General features: G+C 40.9%; 1 pseudogene across 1 annotated transcript; it reads right to left on the reverse strand.

Annotated features, from left to right (window-relative positions):
* Window positions 1-3,777: 3,777 nt before the first annotated feature.
* On the reverse strand, window positions 3,778-5,086 carry LOC148204009 (zinc finger CCCH domain-containing protein 25-like; annotated as a pseudogene). The gene is made up of 3 exons (XR_015784348.1): window positions 4,827-5,086; window positions 4,439-4,736; window positions 3,778-4,065 (listed from the first exon to the last, which is right to left on the reverse strand). The product of XR_015784348.1 is annotated as a zinc finger CCCH domain-containing protein 25-like (transcript).
* Between the last annotated feature and the right edge of the window lie 22,773 nt (window positions 5,087-27,859).

Raw genomic sequence — 27,859 nt, forward strand, 5'->3', positions numbered from 1 at the left:
TCTATCCCTCACTAACCTAAAATTTATAATCTCCCAAAATAGTCCATAGACCCCCCTTTGACCCATGTATCGTAAAATAAGTTTCCCTAAACTCGTTGTTTTTGGACCTATAATAAAAGGAAGAAAAAGAAGAAAGAGAAAAAAAAAATTAAATGCTCTAAACCTTTTCCCTTACCAAACCACTCAAATTGGGTTGAATCTCTTCCTCTTAATTCACTATTCACAATTTTTAGGGTTCCTTCCCTTATGCCTTACTAATCTAAAATGTATAATCTCTCATAATAGGCCATAGACCCCCTTTAACCTATGAACCTATCGTGAAACAAATTTCCTAAACTCACTATTTTTGGGCTTATAATAAAAGGAAGAAAAAGAAGAAAGAGAAAAAAAAACTTCTTTAAATGCTCTAAACCACTTCCCACACCAAACCACTCAAACTAGGTAGAGCTCAACAACTTCATCCCAATTCACGGACCATAACAGGCCCAATAGCATGAACAAGGGAAATAAATCCCCAAATGTTGTAGCCATGGTTCAAGCAGGGGCTCTTCATGCATAGGACTAACCTTTACCCTACCCAACCAACATGCATGTTGTTACATATACCGCAAAAACATTTATATAATCCTTATTCGAACCCCTTTGGCATTCAAAACAAAATGCAAGAAAACATGCACATATATGGATTATTAATGTCTTATCGTCACAAAACCAAACTACAATAAAATATTCCTCATTTTCCTTATCCTCACGCAACCAAAATATAATAAAATATTTTCCATTTTTCCTAGATCTTACATTCTTTCCAATTCCTGGATACAAATACTCCTTCTTCGTGCTCTCGTTTAATTCTCAAGTTTCTTCTTGCATTCTTTCATCCCAAAGAACCTTCACCGTCCTAATATATTTTCCACAAAGCTTTTTAGTCCGAACATCAAATACTCACATTGGTCTAAATCCACAGTTAAATCCTCAAGGACTTGGATATCATCAGCTTCTAACACATGATCTAGAATTGGAACATATTTCCTCAATTGTGATACATCAAACACATTATGTAAATCTGATAACTGATGTGGTACTTTCATTTCATAAGCTATTGGCGCAATCCTTCTGAGAATCTTATACATTGTAAGAAACTTTGGTGTCTTACCTTAAAGTCCAACAATCTCCTCCTATGATATGCATAAGACTGTTTTCTTCTATGAGTTTCTCGCATTCGTTCCTGAATCAACTTTACCTTATTCGTAGTCTACTGTAACAACTCAGGGGCCACTGTTACCACTTTCCCATCCTGGTACCAACACAAAGGTGTTTAACATCACCTCCCATACAAAGCTTCAAAAGGCGTCATCCTGATACTTGAATGATAATTATTATTATACATGAACTATACCAATGACAAGACCTCACTTCAATCTCCGAGATGATTAAGCACACACATCCTCAACAAATCATCCAAAGATTGAATAATCCTTTTAGACTATCTATCTGGATGATATGTTGAACTCATCCTTAATTTCATACTCAAAGCTTCTTGTAACGTCTGCTAAAACCTCGATGTGAACTTTGGATCTCGATCTGATACAATACTTGTAGGCACTCCATGAAATCTTATTATCTCTCGGATATACAACTTTGTCAGCTTCTCCAAAATCATTCTCTAATTGTTGGAGAAAATGAGCATTCTTTGTTAGCTTGTTCACTATCACCCAGATGGAATCGTGACCTCTCAATGATTTTGGTAGACGAGTTACAAAATTCATTGAAATATTGTCTCACTTTCATTAAGGAATATCCAATTGTTCTAACATCTCTCCCGACCTCTAGTGTTTTACCTTGGCTTTCTAACATACCAAACAAGACAACACAAACTTTGTCACATCTTTCTTCATTCAACTTAAAAATAATGATTTCAACATATATAAAAGGGATTTGTTTGTCTTTTCACCAACAAACATTAGCAGAAGCTCAATGATACGTTCCTCTTAGAATTAATTTGACATAATTAATCTAGGGTTAAATATGTTTTTAGTCTCTCAACTATCATGCGATTTTAGATTTAGTCCCTTTTTCAAACTTTGCTATACTTTGATCATTGTCCTTAAGAAAACTATAATTTCTAGTCCTCCAAAACCAACGCCGTTAAAATTAGGCTGAGTTGGCTACTAGTGTGTCATACTGTAAACTTAGAAAGTCTCCCTCTCTCCACAACCACCACCACCTCCTCTTCTTTTTATCCTCCGTCAGCAACGACGCCAGTTCTTTTCTTCCTCCCTCCGCCACCAAACCTCCTCTCTCCTCCTCCCACTGGAAAACAGAGTCCCTAACCCACAGACCTGCGAACCCACAAACAAAAATCATAATTTTTGCAATTGTCGCAACCCGTTCTTCCTCATTTTCCTTCTTCATCGCAAACTCTTAATTGTGCCATCTCTTCCCCTTCCTCCAAGCCCTAAACCCTAGTTTCCAGCTTCTTGCACCGCTTCAACCTCTTCCCTTTGTCCATGCACAATTACTATACCAATAATTTACTTCTGAAATACCTTTCCCCTTGCTTCGTGAACGCATATAATGCCAACTATTCGTGATTGAATTTCCAAATCTGGAGAGGTTAACATAATCTAGGAGCTTCACCGATTGAATATTTTGATGTTAGAGAGAAGGGTCATTGTGCAGTCCTAATCATTCAGTCAACATTGGAAAGTGCAGTAGAGAAATTTCACTACCAATTACACTTTTTTATTTTTTTTTTGTTTCTTTTGGGTGTTTAAAGCCTATTTTATTCCCGTGGTTGCTGAACCTAGAATAATTTTGTCATTAACATTTTCCATTTGTTTACCTTTTGTAGTATTGACTTTATGCAATCAAGAAATTTTTACTTTGCTATTCATTTATATAACTGTTTTCAATGATAACTCTTTTAGATAAGTATAAAATTTGTATCAATAATATATAAAATATATAAAATAAATATAAAATTAGAGTTTTTATTTGAATTGAATTCTTTTAGTTGGTTCAATTATGAGTTGTCTTCAATTTTATTCAGCTTATATTTCAAGTTTTGAAATTCAAAACCCATGTCACGCTTTCATTCGTTATTTGGGTGTGGTTTTTTTTTCCTTTGAGTTCTTAAGAGACTTTACGAGGAAATGTGGTAATACCTTGCTGCTTCATGATAAGGAAAATATGAATGATACTCAAATGAAAGTTTATCTTGATACTGAAAAGTTGCTCGCACCATGTTATGCAATGAACTAATATGATTGTTGGAGTGAATTCAATTCTTACTTTACTGAGTGAAATATGAATCTACGAAAACATGTTCTCCAACTGCAATCTTTGTGAAATTTGTTTACATTATCTTCTAATCATTCAATTCTATAACAACAATTATCGTCCCAGACTTCCTTTTTAGCTCACTAGTATGGTATCAGTACAAGTTATATATGAAACCAAACATATAAAGCAATAATCAAGCATAAAAATTCAACCCTTTACTTTCATCTCTCGGTGAAATGAACAAATAGATGAGGAGATTAAAACAGATAATGAGCAAGAGTTATTTGCCAAAGCTGAGGCCTTCATTGGAAACTTCTACAAACAATTAAAGATGTAGAAAGAGATCTATCAGGAAGCCTTTTAGGAATGCATCACTTTTTTCTCTAAAAATAAATCATTTGAATTTTGCTAAATTGTATAAACACTGGTTCTGTTATGCTTCTGTCATATTTTTTCGTCATGGGTTTGTACATATTTTAGGCTAGAACCAAGGAATGTTTGTCAATTATCATATGATATTTCTGTTGAGAGAATTTTACAGTGTCAATTTTCATGCTTCCAAAACCAAAGCAATCCAAATCTGATTGGCAATATGATAAGTAACAACTAATGGCCAAATCAAATGCATCCTTCTTAACTTTGAGATCGGGAGAACTATCATGCTTCCTATACAAGACATTTGATATCAACGCCAAAACCCTTTACCGTAAAGCTCCTAACCATAGACCTAAGTATCCGTTGCAAGACATTCAAAATCCTCAACCCCTTGAACACAACCTGCTCCTAATGAATAAACACGCAAGTGAAACTTAACAGTAACCAACAATATCAAAGTGTCATAGACCAATAAAAATCTAATTCCAATAAGTCAAAAGGCACTGCATACGAATACTAAAATTTAATTTACAAAATATAGACCTTAACTCCAAGTTTTCACTGAGTTAATAGAGCTATCATCCACATATCTAAAACATAGCATAAAAAGAAAAAGAAAAACAAATTACTCTGACATTATCATATAACAGTTATCTTACTTGCTCATCATGAGAAAACTTGCAGCATTATTCTAACATCATCATACAACAGTTATCTTACTTGTTCATCATCAGAAAACTTGCAGCATTTCTCAAACATTGTCATAAAACAGTTATCTTACTTGCTCATCATGAGAAAACTTGCAGCTAGCTCCACGAATACAATCACCCCTTTGAAACGCACGACAAACGCCCCGTGCCTCCCTCTTCTGCCGCTCTGTCTCCTCGTCTTCTTCCTCTTTCTTCTTGTACTTGTCAACATGGTCCACCCTAATAATTCTACCCATAATCTGAGCCCCATTTAAATTACCCACAGCAAGATTTGTGCTCCTTTGATCCTCATACGCAAGAAACGCAAAACCCTTTGATTTTCCGGTGCCCTTGTCTCTAACGAGATTAAGATCAACAACCTCCCCATATCTGAGTAATAAAAAAAATATCATTCAGATTTAAAAGAAAAAGAAAATAAAAAGAGTTGATGAATTGAAATGGAAAAGGGAAGCGAAATACTGAGCAAAAACGGCGAGCAGGTCACCCTCGGTGAGATCGAAGGGAATGACACCGACGAATACGTAAGCGGAATCTTTGTACTTGGCGTGCCACGAAGCTTGTTAGCCAATTCCGAGTGCAGCTTCTCTGGCGTTGATATTCTGAGTGCGCTTCACCAGTGTTAAAGGGTTCATCTCTCTGCTCAAAACGAAGCAGTGCAAACAGAGAAAGAGGGAAATTGGGGGTTAGGGTAAACGTTTTTGACTCAAAGGTTCTATTTTTTTGGAAAATATACTTGAACAACTTCATTTGACAACATTTAGACACGGGACACGTGTCTAAATGTGAGCGGTCCACGTTTTTAATGAAAAAGCTGTTCAAATCTGACGTGGCAAGGGCCGGCCAGGGGTTAGAAGTTGCGTTTGAAATTTGAAATTCATTTCCAACATTGTACAGAGAGAAGCGGCGCGAACATTCAGAGGGAGGCTGTGACCTAGAGAGAGAGCCCGAGAGAGTTGGAGAAAGGGAGTTCGAGCGAGAGGTCCGACGGATTGCTTGCCGGAGTGTCGCCGGACAACGTTGAAGGCCGTCGGAGGTCCTCAAGCCCTCCAGCCGGTTCCGATTCACGGTCGTCGCAGCTCCGACGTTGGCGAACGAACCGAAGACGGCGTCGTCTTCCCTCTGGCCCAACGAACTAGGTGCGCGTTCTGAGTCTCGCTTCGTCCCACCTGCTTCCCTCCCTGTGCCGGACCTTTGCATTCACCGCCGGAGTGCCGCCGGAGTGGCGACTGTACGGTGGACGAAAAAGAGGGGTTTTCGGGGTTGTTAGTCCCACCCACACATTTTTCTTCTTGTGTGTTCCAACCGGCACACGTTGTGTTCACTGAAGGTTCGTTTGTTTTATTTCAGTGGAATGAAGCTTTAATCTATGTAGGTTTAATCCTTTACTACATCCCTATTTATGTACGAATGTCTCAATTGGGTCCTCGTTTTTTAAAGTGGAGCAAAATGGTCCCTAATTTTGAAAATTGATATCAATTGAGTCCTTTCCGTTAAGTTGGCTGGACGGCGTTAAAAAAATTGATGAGTGGGATGCTGAGATGACGAACGAGCGCTCGTCCACCAGCGAACGAACGCTCGTCCATCAGCGAACGAACGCTCGTCGACCACCGAACGAACGGTCGTCCAGTGTGGAACGAACGGTTGTCCAGCAGTAAGAGGTCGACGAGCGTTCGTTCTCTGGTGGACGAGCGTTCGTTCGCTGCTGGACGAGCGTTCGTTCGCTGGTGGACGAGCGCTCGTTCGTCATCTCAGCATCCACTCATCAATTTTTTTAACGCCGTCCAGCCAACTTAACGGAAAGGACTCAATTGATATCAATTTTCAAAATTAGGGACCATTTTGATACACTTTAAAAAACGAGGACCCAATTGAGAAATTCGTACATAAATAGGGATGTACTAAAGGATTAAACCATCTATGTATGATGTTGTTTGTGGATGATTTTGGTTATGTATGATATGTTGTTTGTAAGCTGTAAAAATATGACTTGTTAGATGACGGTGGAATGTTGTTTATGTACGATGGAGGTGGTTTGTTAATAGTATTTGTTGGATGAATTAAATGTGTGGTGATTGATACTATGGACATGACACATGGGTTATCACATGGAATCATTAAAAGTGTAGAACTGTAGCACACTGATTCACATTTTATTCGAATTGTTGGAGAAACAAAAGTGCATTATTACATTCAAACTGTAGCAGACTGGAAAGAAACACACGCAGCTGCCACGGTTCACATTGGACAATTGGGCTTTGGCAATTTTAGGAAGCAGCTACTAATTCACTTGAGCTGGGAGGGTGCACTCGGTCCAAACAGCTGATGCTTGTCCAGCTTAGTGAAGCCACGGTCCAACACAAGATCACACATCCCGCACCAAGGCAATGAGGCCCACGGAAGAAGGGAATGTAGCACTCCAGCCGAAGAGAAAACAGAAGAAAGCAAGAAGTGGTGTACACGTGATGTAGAGCTGGACACGGTGCATTCCATTTTCGAACAAGAAGCACACTACACGTTGGAGGCAGCAGAGCATACAAGAAGCGTGGGAGATATTATTTTCTTTGGTTCAACTGGAAGACGCATGGCCTGCACACTGACGCCCCAAGAGAATAACAAACACATCCAGCATGGTCCGGAGGAAGAAAATAGAAAAGAAAGAGGCTGCACTCATTCACTCTCGGGGACTGATAACTGCCACCTCCAGAAATGCAGAAAGAATAGCTGCACGCTTGCTGCCACTTTGGTTCAGGAATTCTCTGAAAAGAGGAGTGGGGAAATTATTTTTGTAAGAGAGGTGGAGAACAAGAGAAGGTGGACGGCCAGGAGCAGGGAGATTCTCCAACAACAACTCTAGGTTCTCATCTTTTTTCCAGGGGCTCTGGAAGAAAGGGGGACGACATTCAGCATGCAGATGGGGACGGGAGAACTCTCTCATATTGTTTTTGTTTCTTGGAGAACGTTGCCTTGAGAGAGGAGAACTGCACCCAACCCACACCTCAGTACACATCCAGCTGCCATATACTTCTCAGACGGACTCTCTCACCTTTGGCTCTTGGTCTTTGGAACGTTGCTTTTGGAGATAGGAGGACTGCATCCAGCTGCCAACTTGGAGGCGCACGTTCACTAGCCAACGCGTACGTACACATCCAGCTGCAAATGGTTTCGCTTGGAACGTCTTTGGAGAGCTTGGAATGAGAGATTGAAGCAGCACTGCATCCAGCTTGGAACGTTCTCTAATATTAATTTTATATTTTCAGGTATAGAAAGTTGAAGCAGCACTGTATCAAATCCAATTTTTAAACAATTTAAGATAGGATATTTTAAATCTATTTAAACTGATACTTGTCAACACCCAATTTTGTCCGGATTGACTAATAGATTTGTTTTATTCATGAGTGTAAAATAAAAATAAAAAAATAAAATAAAAATAAAATTAAAACATAACAATAAAAAAAAGAGCGTTCGTCCTCGACCGTTCGTCCTTTGCCTTATTCGACCGTTCGTCCATTCATTCCTTTACGACGTTCGGCAATTCTCAGCTTCAACCGTTCGATCATAGTGTTTTAGTGAACGTTCGGTCTTCATTTGAACGTTCGGTCTTGGTGAATTCTCATTTCAACGCTCGGTCTCCATGATGTTTCTCTTCAGCGTTCGGTTTTGAGCGTTCGGTCCAGTATGGTTTGATCAGCAAACAGTGCTCAGCAAAATAGCGTTCAGTCACATTATGTGAATGCTCGTTCGGTATGCTTACTCTCAGTTGAACTTTCGATCTTGATGGGCGTACTTCCAAACAGTATATAATAGGTGTTAATCTGGTACCGTTTGGTCAGGCTTTGATTTGATACTGTTCGGTTAGGTGCTGATGTGATACCGATCGGTCATGTGTTGTGATCTTTCGGCCAGGGTGCAAAACGTTCGTCCCAGTGGTATCCGGTTTAATGTTTGATCATATTTGTTTTTAGGTGGCGAGCGTTCGGTTTTGGCATTTTGACATGCTAGTGATTTTAACGCTCGGTAACTCTTAAGCGTTCGACCTGGATCAGAGGTTTGTGTATGGTCGTTCGTCATACAGCGTTCGGTAGCAGATCCCGTATTGCCCGAGCGTCCAAAAGTAGTGGAGGCTGCGTTTTTAAATTTGTTTTTAAATTTGTCTGAGCATTACAGTGTAGAGGACGAACGGTCACGAAAGATAGAAAGTGAACGAACGGTCGTGCAGTGGGAGGATCCGAACGGTTGTATAGTGTGCAGGACGAACGACATAAAGATATGGAGAATAGGAATGATCAGGACGAGCGGTAGATGATAGAGAGTAACCGGGACGAGCGGTAGAGTCCGAAAAGCCGAACGTCTATGCAGAAACGCTCCTCGCCAGGAGAACGAACGCTCGCCCTCTGGACGCAAAAGAGCACGCTCGTCCAGCGAACAGGAGTTGACGCTCGTCCTTCAAGCAGAAATGGACCCTTGTCCAGCGAGGACGCTCGTCCGGATCAGTGGACGCCCCCCCCCCCCCCCCCCCCCCCCCCTTTTTTATTTTTTTTATTTTACACTCATGATGAAAATAAATAAATCTATTTGTCATTCCGGACGAAATTGGGTGTTGATACACAGGCTAAATAAGTGGGTACTTAGGTTAAACTTTTTCCACACAAATGCGAACTTGGTACACCACACTCATTCAGGGGTGCCTAATGTGTTCTCCCTCATTCGTTGTCTTTGTGATTAATTTCGAAACAATTATTTGTCAATTTATTAACAAATTCGTCCCAATCCAACCTCAATTGGTAACGCTCCAGGTGTAGGACCAGAACTGGTACCAAAGGCTAAATAAGTGGGTACTTTGGTATAACTCTTTGCACAGACAGGCCAAGTAGGTACTTGGATAAAACGTTTTGCACATGAAAGTCAATTAAGTACAACAAACTGAATTTTAACTACCAAATATATTTGTCAACAATTTCTGAAATCAGATTGGATGTGCAACCAATACATAAATATGAAATGTAACAACAACTATTCTTTCATCAATAATCCCCAACATTCTACAAAAGGCCTAAATCTTCCAACACTTGATTCCTCTGCATGTTGTCCACATCCAAAATCCATTGACAAACATATTGCTCCCTAAATTGTTGTAGTTCTTCCTGTAAAGACAATAATGCACAAAACATGAATCCAATGCAACATTTGTATGAAAGATGCACAACATAGAAATTTTGACAGCTTACAGTTGTGTAACTGGGCATTGTGTTTCTTTCATATTTGTCAATGCCATCCCACAACTCCATAATTTTCAAAACAATTACTCCACAATCAAATCTACAACAACACAAGTCCAACAACGCAAGTATCATATTTAACATATCATTTATACAAGAAAATATTATATTTACAAAAATCAACATTACAAACATACTTGTTTGGTTGGATTGGAGTATGCAACTGTTGTCCCTCAAATGATGGTTTCTTGTCTTCCGAACAATTCAACAAATGTCCAAAAAGCAATGCAAGATTATGTGCTTGGAAACAACATACTTCCCTTATAAATTTGTAATTACAAAGTAAACATCAATTACTATACATACAATGACATTGTCAATCTTTTGTCGTTCTTTTCTTTTGTGCCCTAAAGAGTCCAGTGCAAACAGTCAAACAACAAATCTATGGAAGTCAAATACAATCCTGCGTACCTTCTTCCTTCTATCACGTCCTTTACTTTGTTCACCAAGTTCCTCCATGACACTACACCAACACAAAAAGTTAAATTACATTACACCAACACAATCAAGTAAAAGAACAAAATGGAAATGATAACAAACATTGTCAGCATTTGTTAAAAGACAACCAAAAAGAGAACAAAAAAATAATACTAATTTATTAATTCATATCATTCGTGCCACATAAAAATACATTTTGTAAGACTCGTGGTACAGGAACAGAACTGGTACCTAAGGCAAATTAACTGGGTACCTGGGTTCAAGTTTTAGCACACCGAGGCCAACAACGACCACCACACTAATTTTGGGGTGCCTTCTTTATTTTCCCTCATTTGATCTACTTCTACGTTATCTGGGAACAATTTCTTAACAATTTTTTAACAAATTCGTGCCACATAAAAATACATTTTCTAACACTCATGGAACAGGAACATAACTGGTACCTTAGGCAGAATATGTGGGTACCTGGGTTCCAATTTTTGCACACCAAGGCCAACTAAGTCCACCACTCTTATTTTGGGGTGCCTTGTTTGTTTTCCCTCGTTTCAGCTACTTCTAAGTAATCTGGGAACAATTTCTTAACATTTTTTTAACAAATTCGTGTCACATAAAAATACATTTTCTAGGACCCTGGGTTCACCAACATAACTCGTACCAAAGTCGAATGAACTGGGTAATTGGGTTCAAGTTTTTTCACAGCAAGGCCAACTAGGTTCACCACTCTCATTTTGAGGTGGCTTGTTTTTTTTCACAGCAAGGCCAACGCGGTCCATGACTATCAATCGAAAAAAATTACAACAACAATGTAAGATTAAGCAAACAACAAGTATACAAATCAGTAACACAACAAAATCCACTTGGGAGACATTTCATACATAAGCAAAACCATCCACAAACAACATCATGCATGTATGAAACCTTCATTCTGTTGGAACAATCGGTACCGTTATAGAATTTTGCACAGCGGAATAACTTATAAAGCGGAAAGCGTGTTCAGTCAAACTCTTAATAAGATGGTCAGTTTTAGAAATTTAATTTTCTTAGAGACAAATTTCCAAACCGTTGATGTACGTACAATAAAATAAGTATAGGGAATAAGAAGAACAACACAGAATTTTTATCCTGGTTCGAATCAAAAGATTCTACGTCCAGTCGTTAATCACTATAAATAGTGATTAACCTTTTTCACTAAAAATTGTTTAACAGATTACAAGATAATGAACAATAAAAATGAATAGAACTACTCTACCAACTTGAAGAGAACCACTTCAGCAATCGACCAACGATTCACAAGCTTCTCCTTTCACAAGACCAGGCAGAGCACCTTGCTAACTTGAAGAGAGTCTGCTCCGACTATCGACACACGATACGCGAGCCTCTCCTTTCACAAGACCAAGCAAGGGAACAATGAACAAAAAGCTTTCTGAGAACGTTCCTCTGACACACAGTGTTCTAAGCTTTCTCAGTTCAAAAACAACGTTAACGTTCTAATTTCTCCAAAACAAAATATATAGCCAAGTACACTGAATGCCAAAGGTCAGCTCCCAACTGCCATGAATAATCGATTATTGTAAGTGATAATCGACTATTCAAGTCCGTTATAGGTTTTCAAAAATGTGATAATCGATTATATGAAGTGATAATCGATTATTCAAGTATGACTTGTGATAATCGATTATTGCTTCATCATAATCGATTATTGTAGTTAAAAATGTAAGTTTACAAGGTTTACAAGAATTTCCTACTACATTTAATTTCTACAAATTGCTTTTAACTAATTCTAATATCTTCTGCAACTAAAACTTCTTGTAACATCATCAAAACAAATTTCTTCAAGATTTACCAATACTCCTTATTGGTAACAATCTCCCCCTTTTTGATGATGATCAAAAATTCAATTTTAAAAGCAAATTTGGCTTACCTGCAAAACATACAAGCTAACAAACAACAACAAGGTTAGCAATACCTGTAATAATTTATACTTCTCCCCCTTTTTGATCAGAAGCAAAAAGATCAGATGTTAAAGGCTCCCCCTAAATATGATCTCCCCCTTAATTAATCAAAGGATGCATATAATCAAGAGATCATTTTATTTATGAAAATAAAGATTACATTGGAAGAAGACACATAACAGACTGAATTATAACATAGATGAAATGGCAAGTAAACAACAAAACAGTCTTACAGAGAACCTATATCTAAAACTCAGGACTAGGAGATCTCTCGGGAGGTTGAATGTTGAGATGATGCTCGATGTTAGAAAGGCGAACATCAAGATCAAGAAATTGATCAACCATGTACTCTTCAACAGATCGTTGCCAATCATAAATCTCCTCAAAGTGAGTCTTTTGTGCAAGACTCATATCCTCCAATTGTTTAGATAACCTTGCAAAATGTTCTTCCATAGAAGTTGAGGAAGAAGAGAGTATGTTGGATGGTCCAGCATCAGATGGAGCAGCAGCACTTACTGGGTCAGCCATATGAGTGTCCATGTCATCATCTTCATCGACATCAGGATGATCATCATCTTTGTGAATAAGGACTCTGCCTCTAGTAATGAATCCCATCTGACGAAAGGTAGTATCGCCAATTTCCGAGCCAACAACTTGAGTGGCTTGGACAAGTTCTCCTTCAACATTGACACCTTTGTACTCCAAGATTCTAGAAATAAGAAGAGCATAAGGAAGGTGATAGGAAGGGGATTTCTTAGCTTTTACCATAGTGTCAGCAATGAGAGCAGGCCAATCGATGTGTATGTGATTTAGGATCCCATACAGAAGAAGTAGATCCTGTTCAGAGCATTGAGCATGATTGGTTGCTCTAGGACATAGGATCCAGACAAGTAAGTAGTGAATCATCCTTTCTTCAACCTTGAAACCTCCAACAAGCAATTGCCTTCGATTAGTCTGTTGTTCAGGGTGACGTAGGAAGGATTGGAAGGTCAATAATCGATCGAAATCTTGGAGTCCGAGATGAACTTTGACAGCATCATCCCAGATGGGTAGTTGGGCAACGTTGGTCCACACATCATCATCTAAAATTATGCGGACACCCTTGACTTTAGTGGAAATAATCCCATCTCGATATCTCATGTTGAAATAGAACACTCTGATAAGATCGGGATAAATGCAACCTTTTTGCTCCACCAGATTTGAGAGTCCTTGATCATTAAAAAACTCTGGAAATTGAAATCCATAGAAACGGAAAAAATCAAGGCGAATATACTTTACTGCCATGATTCTTCTCTCTTGCCAGGAAGAAACATAGTCCGCATGTCTTTCTTGATCTGAAATCCATCCATCAATCGTTGCCGGACGTGGTTGAGAGGAAGAAGATGCTCCAACAGCTCTGCGGCGATGTCTGTAAGACCCTTGTAAACTCAAAATTTTACCAAGTTGTAAAAATTTCAAGTTATAATGTAAAATAGAATGCTGTCAAAGTTTGACATGGTTTACTATTTTATGTATAACTTTTTATACAATTAATATTTTGGGTTGATTCTTTTTCCATTGGAAAGTAGACTCAAAGAGCTTCGATTCGAGTACTCATAAGCCTATTTTCGACTTCGGGAAGAGGTTCAACCAAACTGTCAAAGTTGTGACAGTTGTGCTGCTGGAAGGACTGCGCTCCAGCGCCCATCCCTCAAGGGCGCCCCAGCGCGAGATGTGTCAGATTTCACTTTTTAGATCTTAAACACGTGGGACTTACGTGGAAAGTTGGGGAATATGCTCTAGACCCATAATGTTGGTCCCTTGGGTCCGAGAGGAGCGTGGGCAGATCTCTTTTGCATTGTTTAAGTGGTTCTTTGTGGATCAAGGGGGCCATGATGTCTCTTGGGCAGATCTACAAGTGTGGGAAGGGAGGAAATGGGTTCTGTGTAAGACCCGTAATTTTGGGGCATGGTGGGGACATGGTGGTTACCCACCTTTTTCATTATTGGAAGTAATTATTGGAGGTGTGTTTACGGGGAAGCTTAGCAAGGGAGGACTTTCATTTTTGGCAGGTGAGAAAGAAAGAGAGAGAGAGAGAGCAGCCAAGGGAGGGAACCCTTTCTCCCATTTTCACCCGTCCAAAGAGCACCCATGGGAAGCTGTTCCAACCTTGGAAGGGGCTTAGAGGAGGACCTGAGTTGGGCATCTGGTGATGATGGAGTTCTTGCATCAAGAGCTGGAAAAGGAAGTGAAGAGCTGCTGAAGTTCCTACAAGATCTTGATCTGCACGTCTGGGAGGAGATTGATCCCAAAACTTACATGGAAGTCTTCAAGAGGTAAGGGGAGTTTGATTTATTTCATTAATTGTTGAAATAATCTGTATTTGATGCAAATCTGGGAAGAAGGAATGAAAATGGAGGTTTTCTGGGCTTTCTGGACTCTGGTGCGATTCTGCAGAATTTCTGCAGAATGCGCGTTCGTCCAATTTTGGGAAGTCAAAATTGGACGTTCGTCCTAACAGTGCTCGACCAAATAGTGGTCGGTCAACTTCTGAACGTTCGTCCAATTCTGGTGAAATTGGACGTTCGTCCAAATTGTTGAGCGTTCGGTTCTGAACGAACGTCCGCGTTCGTTCGTCATAATATATGGGACGCTCGTCCAAGTGGTATTTAAACAGTGAATTATGAGCGTTCGTCCGTAACTTAGTATCTTCGTGGAGTAATCTTGAACGTTCGGCCTAGGTCTCAAGACGAACGTCCGTAGGTTATGTAGAGCGTTCGGTCTTTGAGGACGTTTAATCTTATGCGCTCGTCCAAAGCGTCCAATGATTTAGCGTTCGGCCTAAATGATTGATCTTAGCGTTCGGCTCAGTTATTGAGCGTTCGGCCTTGTGATAATTATGAGCGTTCGGCTTTTGGGGTATAACGAGCGTTCGGTTTTTGAGTATAAGTGAACGTTCGGTTTTTGGATATAAGGGAGCGTTCGGTTTTAAGTGTTCGGTGTGGATCTTGGACGTTCGTCCTTGGTTTAGTGAGCGTTCGTCCTTGCTTTCTGGGAGCGTTCGTCCTTGTTTTCTGGGAGCGTTCGTCCTTTGTTTTGGGAGCGTTCGTCCTTGATTTTGATGACGTTCGTCCTTGGTTTTATGAGCGTTCGTCCTTGGAGCTCGGCAGCGTTCGGTTTTGATGAGGATTGATTTCAGGACGTTCGTTCAGACAGCATCAGAGTTGGAGATAGCGTTCGGTAATAATGCATGAATCCGTGGGAGTATTTTGAAGCAATTATTGAGAATTGTTGGTTATTTTCCTTGATCCAATATTGGTTTAGTTATACATATTATTGAGAATATGTATGACTTCGTGATTGAGCACGTATATTCTAGTTATACATATTATTGAGAATATGTATGACTTCGTGATTGAGCACGTATATTCTAGTTATACATATTATTGAGAATATGTATGACTTCGTGATTGAGCACGTTTATTCAGTTGGAGGTGGTACATACACTATGTTATTTACTTGTAACTTCGTCGGTCTTTTTAGCATTTTTGCTAGTCTCACGCGTGAGACGGAGATTCGAGTGTCACCTTCTTCTGCGCGAGGAGGTGAATGTCTCGCCCACTGACTTCGGCTCGTGTTGAGTATAGTGCATCGTTACGCGTAGTATCGATGTTTTTACTCGTTAGTCCTTGAGGAGTCGGGGAGATAGGTCTGAAGTCGCGATGGATGACGGCTCGGGTCGCCTGTTATTGAGAGCAGGTTATGACGACGAATTACAAGTAAACGACATCAGTTTATGAAAGACTAGTATGCAGTGTCATGTGAGTCGATTTATCATGGGAATTATTATAGTATATGTAGTGGGTTTATAATGTGATAATTCTGGTTATTCATTCTTGCATGTTGTGGCTGTGGTTTCTAACCGTGATGGTCGTACGGATACAGGAGAGATGGTAGTGCAGATAAAGTTGGATTTGGAATACTTCGAGAGAGAGACGGGAAGTAAACTTGTTGGATCTATAGGTAGTAACGAGCGTTCTTACTAGTGACGTTCGGTCTTGGTGTTATTTATTTCCAGGTAGCGAGTGTTATTAGGTAACAGTTGATCTTGATGTTAGTGGATCTGAGGTAGCTAGCGTCCGATCTTAATTTGGTAACCTGAGGTTTAGTTTGATTACGTTCGGTCAGTACTGAGGTGTTCAGTAGAGTACTCTAGGCGTTTAACCCAGACTCAAGCGTTCTTTATTATAGTGTTCTGTCTCGTAGCGATGGTTCATAGGGAATGATCTTTATTGGTGATGTTGCTCTGAGGTTGTAATCATTTATAGTGAGTGACCAGCCTTGATAGTCGTTGAGGTAACGATTGATTAATAAATAGTGATTAGTTGTGATGATGCATGATTCAGGAAGTGATCATTCATAGGTAATGCTCGGGTCGGATGATGATTGTCTCAGGTAGGGATCATTAATAGTTAGTGGTTGTACGTAGGGAACATCCGGTCTCGATGAGGTTACCCTCAGATAGAATTAAATCCAGTAAAGTGATCAATAAAGTGTTCGTCTGAATGGTACTTAATCTGTGGTGTGCGAGATTTGATCTTTGAGCAATCGTTCGAATAGTGTTTGAAATAATAGTAATTGTTCTAGCAGAGTACACTGTTTTAACGTGAAGTCTAAGTACTTGATCTTAATCAGCGTTTGATCTTTTGGTATTCGACCTAATGGTAATCGGTATAATAGCGGTTGATGTTTAGTTTCGAGCTTAAGTGATCAATCTTAATGTTCGTGTAAACAGTATCCGATGTAATATAAGTTCGTTGTTTTATCGTTTGATTCAGTAATGATATGATATCTGGGTATGTATTGAGGTTGAGGGTAATGTAGTAGGATGTCTTGATTTGTGGTTGATTGTGGACATATTGAGGGGACTAAGAATGAAATTACAAGTGGGGCACTTTCCGTTGATTTGTTCATCAACGTATCGTCCGGATGAGAGTTTATTGTGTACTGGGTTGATTATTAGGTACTATGGAATGAGTGTCCAACAGGAATTGTGGTACGTTGGCTTGAGGATGTCTGATTTAATTATTATATGATATTTGTATTGAAATAACTATGCACGTTTTATAAATGATGTGTTTCAGGTTAGCTCACCCTTACTTTGCTTGTTTGTGCATGTGAATGCGATGATCGTATAATGTGTGATGTTATACGGGAGCAGTTGAAGGATTGTCACGTGATCCTGTGCAAATGGAGGAAGAGATGGAAGATCGAATTAGAAGGATTCAAGGTTATCTTTGCAGTTGCGTCTGAGCTTAAAACTGATGTATAGATTTTAGTTTATGTTCGGGATGTTATGTATTATTACAACATTTAAGTTTTGAATATAAATTTTAATTTTTAGGGTGAATTTTTGGGATGTTACATTCTGCACTTGTGTGAGTGAAGTCCTTGCTGCAGAATCCGTGAGAGAGGTGGAGTTGGGAGCTTTTGGAGTTGCAAGGAGGCCAAGGTGCTACAAATCTTTTGGAGATGGATTCAAGGTGTCCCAAGGAGGTCTTCAAGAGGTAAGGGGAGCTAACTCAACTTGGTTTCTAGATTTTTGTGGATGTGACTATGATTCCAATTGCTTGATTTTGATGTGGGGAGCTGTATGGAAATTGATTTTTGGTTAAATGAGTGGAATGATTTCAAGAAAATGATTCAAGTGGGTTGTTACTATGGTTTTGACCTATGAAATTTTGGTATGAACTTTATGATGCAAAATTGTTGAATATATGATGGATTAATGGTGGATTTTCGTTCTAGCATGATAATCTATATGTGTATGAAGTTTTTGGTGGATTTGAATGTGAAATGAGATGGAAACCATGATAGTTTACCCTACTTTTTCATCAAGTGCGAAAATGGTTTGTTTTGGATGATTGATGAAATTTAGATGGATAAATTGATGATTATGGAAAGAATGGTGTGGTGTGAATGATTAATTGGTTAAAGACTAATACAAAGTGGAATGATATTGTTTGAAGGTATTTTGGAGTTGATTTTGAGATCAAATGTATGGGGGTTTAAGAATTGACTTAATGAAGTATTGGTTTTAAGTGAGAATCTGTAATGAATATCAATTGATTGGATATTTACAGAGTTGTTTATGATGGAAGTTAGCTAATATGTGGTGAAGGATGAATTAGTAGTTGTTATAGTGTGTTTGCCATGTGGATTCAAAGGTATTTTAGGGGTATTGATAGGTGAAAATCTAAAGAAGGTAAATCTGATGTAAACTAAACATTTTAAGCTTGATAGTGAGTAATTCAAAACTGGTTTGAACGTTGAAAGTGGTAGAAAATGGAAGTTAGGTTCCTTGGTAGTTTATATGTTGAAGTTGGATTGATTTTGGACTATTTTTAGGGGTTTTAACAAGTGATATTTTGAATTATATGTTCTGGGCTGTAGGTGTTGATTTGTAATCTGTTATAGAGCCAATTAGAACTTGTCCAAGTGGTTAGTTTGCATAAAACAAGAGTATAAGGTGTAAATTTGAGTTTAGGTGTTTTTGGAGTGTCAAACATGATGTGAGATACCAAGTTTCGGGTTTGATGATCAATAGATGTTTGATTCGAGTTATAAATATGTTTTCTCATCAATCCTAATGTTTAGGAGGTCACTTTGATCATTAGAATAAGTCTCAAGTGCATAAAAAGCCAAATCTGCACTTGCTGTCAACTGATACGGCGCTCCAGCGCCCTCGGGACGCTCTCCAGCGCGCTTAAACTGGTGCAGGTCGCGCTCCAGCGCCCTTTGGTCGCGCTCCAGCGCCCTTTGGTCGCGCTCCAGCGCGCCTAAACGCAGCAGCAAACTGCAGAATTTGTTTTTGATAGTTTTGGGGGTTCCGGATGTCCGTTTTGGACGTTCTCTAGGTCGTTTTGGGGGTTCTTGACCCTTCCGGAACTGTTGGTGATGGTTTCAAAGTTGTTTGAGTTACCTAAATATGAGTATTAAAAGGATATAAAGAAAATGTGTTATGTGTACACTGTTTTGAATTGTTTGATATATCTATTTGATATGGGAATGTTGGGTGATCTGTTTGAGATTGTAAATTGATATGAGAGTGATGTTTGGATGGTTAAGTACTGTTGAAATCATAGTTGTATATGATTTAATTATGAGTTTCATGTTAAAAGAAGAACTTGAATTGTTTACAATTTGGTATTGTGATGCTTATGTGATGATGATATGATAGGTACGTTATGGTATGGTTGGATTGGTATTATGAGGATTATTGGAGATGTATATTTTTGGTCAGATGATGTTATTAAACGAGTGGTGGATAGTAAGCGTTGTGCGTGTTGTCCCGGGGAATCTCTTTAGGTGAGTGATGGGGGGTATACTTGCACTTGTCCGGGGAAGCTCTTGTTCAGAGTGATGGAAGGTGACATTGTGTACTTGCCCGGGGAATATTTTGGACGTACGTCACGAATGCTCAATATCGAACGTCATCTTCGATCACCAGTCAAATTTGGACGAACGTCATTTAACAATTTGGACGAGCGCTCAAAATAGGGACGAACGCTGTGGGACGAACGCTCAAGGTCGAATAGTCTGGACGAACGCTCACTGCCGAACAGTCTGGACGAACGCTCACTGCTGAGCAGTCTGGACGAACGCTCGTAGTCTGACGAACGCGGACGAACGCACAGTTGGACGAACGCGGACGAACGCTCAGTTGGACGAACGCGGACGAACGCTCAGTTTGGATGAACGTGGACGAACGCGCAGTTGGACGAACGCGGACGAACGCTCAGTTTGGACGAACGTGGACGAACGCGCAGTTGGACGAACGCGGACGAACGCTCACAATCACTACAGCAGGCCGAGCGCTCAACATAGACCAAAGGCCGAACGCTCAACTTAGAATAAAGGCCGAACGCTTGATCGAGCTATTTGGGCGAACGTCCAATGTGGCTCAAAACGGACGAACGTCCAATTTGGGTCAAATTGGACGAACGCACTCCGCTGCATCTCGCGCTCGGGCGCGAGATGCTGGGCGCGGTATTTCCAGCGCCACTCGCGCCTGGCGCCTGGCACAACAGAGGCGCCGGGCGCGAATTCTGCAGAATGCAGAATTCTGCATAATTGAGTCCAGAATCTCGTTTTATCATTTTCAACCCTTTTTATTAACTTCTAACACCCTTAATTCATGTTTTATACTAGATTGGACTTACCTAATTGATTATAACCGTTCCTTATTCCATTCTCAAGGGATTCATACTCAAATTCAACCACAAAATTCCAATTTTCACAACTTAGATACCCAAAATCCAATTCTACAACTTTGCACCTATTTTGATCAATTTGATGGCTCTAACAAGTCATAATACAGTGGGTGAAACTGTTCCAAATACTCAATAACACTCTAGACCCCAAATACTCAAAATCACTACCTCACTTCCTCTCCAAATGACTAAAAAGCTATGAAATTCCAATTTCATTCAATTCTAAAACATACAAGATTACATACATGAATCAACACATCAATTTCGGTCCAACCATACATACAACTCCAATTTTTCCAGCATCTACAACATGCAACAACTACCAACATACAGAAAATCCAACTCCCCTTACCTCTTGAAGACTTCCTAGCCAAACTTGAATGCAGAATTCTTCTGGACGTTCCCTGCCTCACCACTGGATGCAGCAGCTTCTTCTTCTCCTTCTCCCGTACGTGCAGCAAGCTTTCCCCTTCCTCCAGATGCAGAATCCAAAACTCCCTTCAATCCCTGGTTCTCTCTTTAAGAAGAAAGGAATTGGTGTACCCCACTGCTGGTGTCAGCTCAGCCGTCCCCTTCTCCATCCTCAGTGCTCAATCCCACTATGAAGGTAAGTGATGATGGTGCTTGGAGCACTTCCTGGTGATTGGAACACTCTAAGGTGGGAAGACCCACCACTCACCTTTGCTTCCCACTGAAAACCACTAGCCGCCCACTACCAAGCTGCAGCCGTTCCCATTTTGAGCTTCTTCTCCCACTAAAAATGCAGCCGTCCACTCCTTTTTCTTCCAGGAATGTGCCTCCCTTTGCCCCACCACTTTCTTCTTTTTTTTTTTTTTTTTAAATATGCACGGTCCTTACATTCTCCCCAACAACAAAAATTTTCGTCCTCGAAAATTCAGCTTTACCAGAACAAGTCGAGATAAGTTACTCCCATCTCACCTCCAACTTCTAGGTAGAGTCGCTTGTTCTACCCTCCCAGATGACCTTGACTCGCTTGACAGTTCATCCTTAATCCTTACTGGTTGTACTTGAACTGACAAATCTTCTCTTAACGTCAAGCATTGTCCTAAGGTGATCTTCAGGCGCACGTGAAGGAGGTAAACCAGAAACTTCTTCACGAAACCTACTGCGAGACTTACACTCCAACTCTCCCGTGCCGCATGCTTCGAAACTTGAGTCGCTTCGACCGGTGATAACACTAAGAAGCAACTAACACCTTCCAGGGGTCTTGCTTCACGATGCCGATCGACAAAGTCTTCATCCGGAAAACGACATCTCCTTATCATCGCAGTTGATAAGGATGCGCTTGATGGATAGCCAATCCATTCTCGAAATACTTCTAATCCTTGCAAAGGTAAACTGATGAGATTTACCTTGAACCGACGTCCCTTTACGACATTCGAATAACGGACACACACAGAAGAAGTCCCAATTAATCCTGATGTTGGTGTAGACACCAACAGGTCAACGCCTAACTCTTCTACAGACATACCCAAATATTCAACACCTGCCTTCGCTATGAAGGAGTGTGTTGCCCCCAAATCCAAAAGCACAATACAAAGCATACCAAGGAAGTAAACAATCACAGATGAGGATGTTACCTGAGTTGACCGCCTCTGATCCAATCAAGGCATACACTCTGCCCGTCGTCTGAGGTCTGCTACCTTCCCTGGGTGGAGGCAAACCAATCTTTGGTGCTTGAGACCCTGATCCTATTGCAGAAGTACACTCATCAGCAAAGTGTCCCTCTTTCCCGCACTTGAAACACTTCACTGTTCTCTTTCTAAGAGGGCAGTCGCTTCGATAATGAGGTCCTCCACAATTAAAGCATTTAACGGTGCCGGATGACCCAGCTGGTCCTGACTGCACAGTTGGTTGATAGGATGAATCCTTAGACCCAGAAGAGAAGGATGGTCTAGCGTAAGGCGTCTTCTTAATGCTAATTCCACCACGAGATCTAGATGGTCCCCCATTCTTAGCAGGCTGATCCGGCTGTCCTTCAGATTCACTCTTCGTCTTCTCTAGATCACGAGACATCTCCACCAATGTAGGGAACTCTCTGATGCGTAATCCTTTTACCAGCAACTTGATATCTTTCCTCAAGCCATTCTCAAATTTTCTGCACTGCCACTCTTCATCTACTGCCATAGTGTTGAAACGAAGCAAATGCTTGAAGCGGTTTGCATAATCCGACACCGATCCGTCGCCTTGCACCAGCTCTAGGAATTCCACTTCCTTTGCAAATCTCACACTGTTTGGGAAGTACTCAGTGTAAAATTTGGTCTTAAACAACTCCCAAGTAATAGGAGTCCCACTCCTTTCAAGGATCATCTTCATGCTGTTCCACCAATGGCCAGCTTCTCCGGTAAGCAGATATTGAGTATAGGCTAACTTCTTCTCATCAGGACATCCCTTAGCTTCAAATATCCTCTCCATGTCCCCAAACCAGTGATCAGCTTCATCAGGGCTGCACTTGCCATTAAATCTTGCTGGGCGATGCTGCAGAAAACTCTCCAAGCTCCACTCTTGCGCAGGAATAACACCAGAAGAAACACTTGGAGGAGTCCTAGCACTAGTCATCAATTCCATGAACTCCCTCTGAGTGTTCTCAGAAGACACTCTTGCGTTCTCTGCCGATACCCTTGCGGCTTCAAGATTTTGCAATGCAAAGGTATTCTGTTGAATCAACGTAGCATTCTGCTGTTGCAACGCCTGGAGCACCGCATTCAGCATCTGATTAGAGTCCGGTTGATCGACTCGCGGAGGAGAACGATGAGGAGACGTAGGTGCCATCTTCTGTTCACACAGAAAGAAAGATCATTAGCCTGACTTAAATTAACACAACCTCTTACGCGAGACCAGAGTACACAATCACAAACGAAGCACACCCACAACCTACAGGTTTCTAAGGAAAGAACTGCTCCCCAAACCCTTCTTCTTCTACTTCCTATCAGAATAACGATTTCCCATGGTCCACTTATTTCTTTCTTAACTTAAGCTTTAAACCATCTATCACTTCTCTTATTCAGATTCCAACCATCATTGATATACTATACCCAACTCATTTTTTTCAAACCTTGTTACAACCATGCTTATCCAAAGCTTCTCTAAATCTAACCTCTGAACTTCTTGCGAACGTACGATATAAGATCTTCTGACTTTGTCTTCTTGAAATTTTCTTCACCCATAACATTTCTTCCAAACTCTAATATCTTCACTAGCCCTCCTAAGCTTGACTTTTAGTCTTCTAACTTTGATCTTCGAGGCAAGAACTTGTTGTCTCAACGGTTTAAACCAATTCCACTAAAATATACAACTCAAGTTGTCCTTGAATATGCAGTTCTCTACTACTCTAGGGCACAACACACCACCACAAAAACAAGAACCAGACAGGAAGTACTACAGGAAATAACACTAAAACTCTAACTCATTCTTTCCTCAAACCTTCAGATTTAAGAAAGGAAAACCATCTATGGTGAAAGTCATGAGTGTGCACCCTCATTACTCTTACTAAGACGTTTTCTGTTCTTAAAACTTCTAGTTAGATACACACCTTACTATATAGACTTGAAAGAAATGGTAAATCATACCATCTACCCTCCAATCCTCACAGAGAAGACACGGCAAACCCACAACGCAAAGGTCATCCTAAGGACGAACTGCTCTGATACCATGAGTTAACTGTGATATTGATATAACATGCTTTTTATATCTAGCTCACCCTTGCATTGTTTGTGTTGTGTGCCAATTTGGATATATGTCTTTGGCGATGATCATCCACTTGGATGGGAGCAGATGCTGTCGGGAAGAGTCATTTGGAGCAAGAGCTGGGGAATACCGAGTTTGTGGAATAGTCTTCTTAGGAATTTCCTATCTGAACACGTGTAGTGTTCGAACCTATAAACTGTTTAAGTTTAAATTTTCAGTTTCATTTTATTTGGATGACTGTAATTTTACATTTAATTACACGTCATGATCCGACTGTTCTCTTTATTGGAATGTTGACGTCTTTATTATGTAATATTTGTTATTATATAATCGGGATGTTACATTAATGGTATCAGAGCTAGCAGAACTTTATATTAAGGAGATAATAAGGTTGCATGGAGCAAGGTGCTGCCCAGATTGTCCGACAGCCACTGACGGACGCCAGCCGCCACACGTCCGGGTGAGTCAGCAGCGTCAGTGGAGCGCCGACTGCCAGGCTGTGAACGTGCGTTCGGCGTGGTGGATTACACGTGGCGAGCGCAGAGTGGACGTCCGGTAGTGGGGAACAGTGTGTCGGCCAGCTGAACGTGCGTCGGCGATGGTGGAAGACGCGTGGCAACAGTACAGTGGTCGACCGTCCAGAGTGGGTTGGTGTAGTGCGTCCGGCCGAGCGCGCACTGGCATAGTGGAGACGTGCGTTCGGCTGAGTGGAGCACTCACCTCCTAATTTAATTCTGATAGATCTCTCTCTTCACCCTCTTTCCCATTTCTCAGACTCAATTCTCTCCTCCTTCTCTCTACACTCTCTGCACCCTTCTCTCTCTAAGAAACCACCACTGCACCTCCTCCGTTACACACTCCTGCAAGATTGAAGGACGCTCGGCGTAGGAGTTCCAGAGAGAACGTTCGACTGGTGAAGCTGGTAGGTTCTTCCTTCCTCTCTGACGTTCGTCCTTAGCTGTGTTTGTGTTGTACGTTCGTATTTCTTAGAGTAGAGCGGTTCTGATTTTTCATTATTGGGGTTCTTCTGACATCCCAAAAATACAGTATTAAACCATAAAATCAGAAAATCACATTTAATAATAATCAAAACAGTTTTTCCACTAGAAATAAAAAAAAACCAAACGATCGCTCAAGGACGAACGTCCTTGAGTACAATCTTACAGCAATAAGGACGAACGCGCAAAAGCCGAACGTCCATACATAAAGGTTACAAATTTAAAACGAACGGTACATGAAATCTTGACCGAACGGCTTACAAAGGGAATTACCGAACGGTCGTAATCTTAAAATGCAAACATAAGGTGGTCGAACGACCACTGAATCCAACTACTACACTACCAGCCGAGCGTCTCACTGCTCGGTCTTCACTTCGACTTCAACCAAGTTCTCTTCATTCAGCGCCTCTTCCAAACGCTCGTCTCCTTCTGCTCACATCCACACGGATGATCATTGCAATGACAAGACGGACGTACAAGGACAATGGACAACACAAGGAAAACGAAAGGGTAAGCTTACGTAATTTAACTCATGCATCAACATACAATTCCAGGTAAACAGTTCAACATACTTGCATATCTCAACATACACATTCATTACATAACAACCCACTTTAACGTACTCACTAAATAAAACTCAACACGACTGACTGTCCGGACTGTATGAACTCTGTGTAGCTTCGGTGTTCGTGCACCCGGGTGATGTAGTAACTGGAACTCTCATCAGCTGCCACCCGAGGTTAATCCTATCTGTCCAAATAACTATCAGGACTAGGACCTCCTGCCGTTCCCACACATGATGTACCCCCTCTACGTGAGGACGAGTACTCACGGAACATCAGGATGAACAACCGGCTAAGCTTACCACATTCATACATTACAAATCTTAATAATCAAGTTCTGAGTCGTTCCTCCCCGGAACGCTCTTTCAAAAATCATAACTTTCCATTCATCTCATATACTCTTCATCATTCACTATTCATCATGTATTTATACTTTCATTTCATCTCATATACTCTTCATCATTCATTTTTCATCATTCGTAAGAAAACCATCAAAAACGAACGTTCTGTCCCCAATAAGTCCGAGGACGAACGCTGTGAAATGAGACCCAAAAGGGACGCTCGTTCGAATCAAAGAACGAACGCTAAAAGCGAGACCAAAAGACGCTCGTTCGGAGCGAAGACCGAACGCTAAAAGCGAGACCAAAAGACGCTCGTTCGGAACGAAGACCGAACGCTAAAAGCGAGACCAAGAGACGCTCGTTCGTAACACAGACCGAACGCTAAAATCTGCAGAAAATTCCAATAGTACTGTTCATTGGACGAACGCTCAGCATAAGGCCGAGCCTTACTTTGAGCGAGCGCTCGGTTTAAGACCGAGCCTCATTTATAGCAAACGCACGGTATGAGACCATCCGTCACTTTGAGCGTACGTTCAGTGTAAGACCGAACGCTTTCCACAACGATCGTCCGGTGTGAGACCGAACGTTCAATAACTTAAATTAACAGATATTGATAAATAAACTAAAGCATATTTGGAGAAGTAATACGGACGGGAACATGCACTGTTTACACATAATTATACAAGTACAAAAGAGAGAAATTTATCAAAAATATCAGATTCAACCAGTCAAGACCGAACGCTCAAACAGAGTGTTCTGGGATGAGGACGTTCGTCCACAGCCAGGGAATTTTATCATGTTGGACAACAAAAACCGAACGGTCAGATACCGTCTCAGTAACGAACGTAAAATATCATGGGAATTAAAAAGAGATTATCAAACAGTGCTTGGCCGAACGCTCAAGCATGGCAATTTAGGACGAGGACGTTCGTCCTTAAACAGTGATTTATCAAAATGACAGGATCAACATTTCAAACCTTTTATCAGGGGAAAAACCGAACGGTAAATGACTGTTCAGTACGAACGCACATGTTCATAAAGTCCTCTTAGAATTCATTTTTCATTTCCAGTTCATTTTTCATAGTTCCACTCGTTCACATAAAGAAAATCTCATTTTCATCCAAGCAACGAACGTTCATGCATCTAAATCACATCCAAATCAACATATAATATTCTCATACTTTCAAAATAACGAACGTTCATGCAAATCAGTCATGGCAACATCATACAGTGAAATAACGAACGTTCATACCATCATTTATATCATTCATCATGCAGTACTACCATACGGTAAAATAACGAACGTTCACACATGACATGCCTCAAAACAGTTAAATTAAGTAAGCTTCCCTTACCCGGAAATGACGGACGTTCACAGATTCTCTACTCAAATTCCAATAACTAGCGCTCGTTAATCCACTGTTCAGACGAACCCCAATAATGAAAAATCAGAACCGCTCTACTCTAAGAAATACGAACGTACAACTCAAACACAGCTAAGGACGAACGTCAGAGAGGAAGGAAGAACCTACCAGCTTCACCAGTCGAACGTTCTCTCTGGAATTCCTACGCCGAGCGTCCTTCAATCTTGCAGGAGTGTGTAACGGAGGAGGTGCAGTGGTGGTTTCTTAGAGAGAGAAGGGTGCAGAGAGTGTAGAGAGAAGGAGGAGAGAATTGACGCACGTTCAGCTGGCCGACACACTGTTCCCCACTACCGGACGTCCACTCTGCGCTCGCCACGTGTAATCCACCACGCCGAACGCACGTTCACAGCCTGGCAGTCGGCGCTCCACTGACGCTGCTGACTCACCCGGACGTGTGGCGGACGCCTATACAGTCTCCAGATCCCTCTCATTCCGGTGTATGTTCGATTCATCCGTGTACCCCTTCCACCCGAAGCTGCCAGGAGCCGCTCCTTGTCTGTGCCCCTGCACCATGCTTCTTGCACCGGCGTCACTCCCCGC

The sequence above is a fragment of the Vigna umbellata genome, chromosome 2, assembly GCF_029865625.1.
Source record: "Vigna umbellata cultivar VRB3 chromosome 2, Vumbellata_1.0, whole genome shotgun sequence".
Classification (NCBI taxonomy): Eukaryota; Viridiplantae; Streptophyta; class Magnoliopsida; order Fabales; family Fabaceae; genus Vigna; species Vigna umbellata.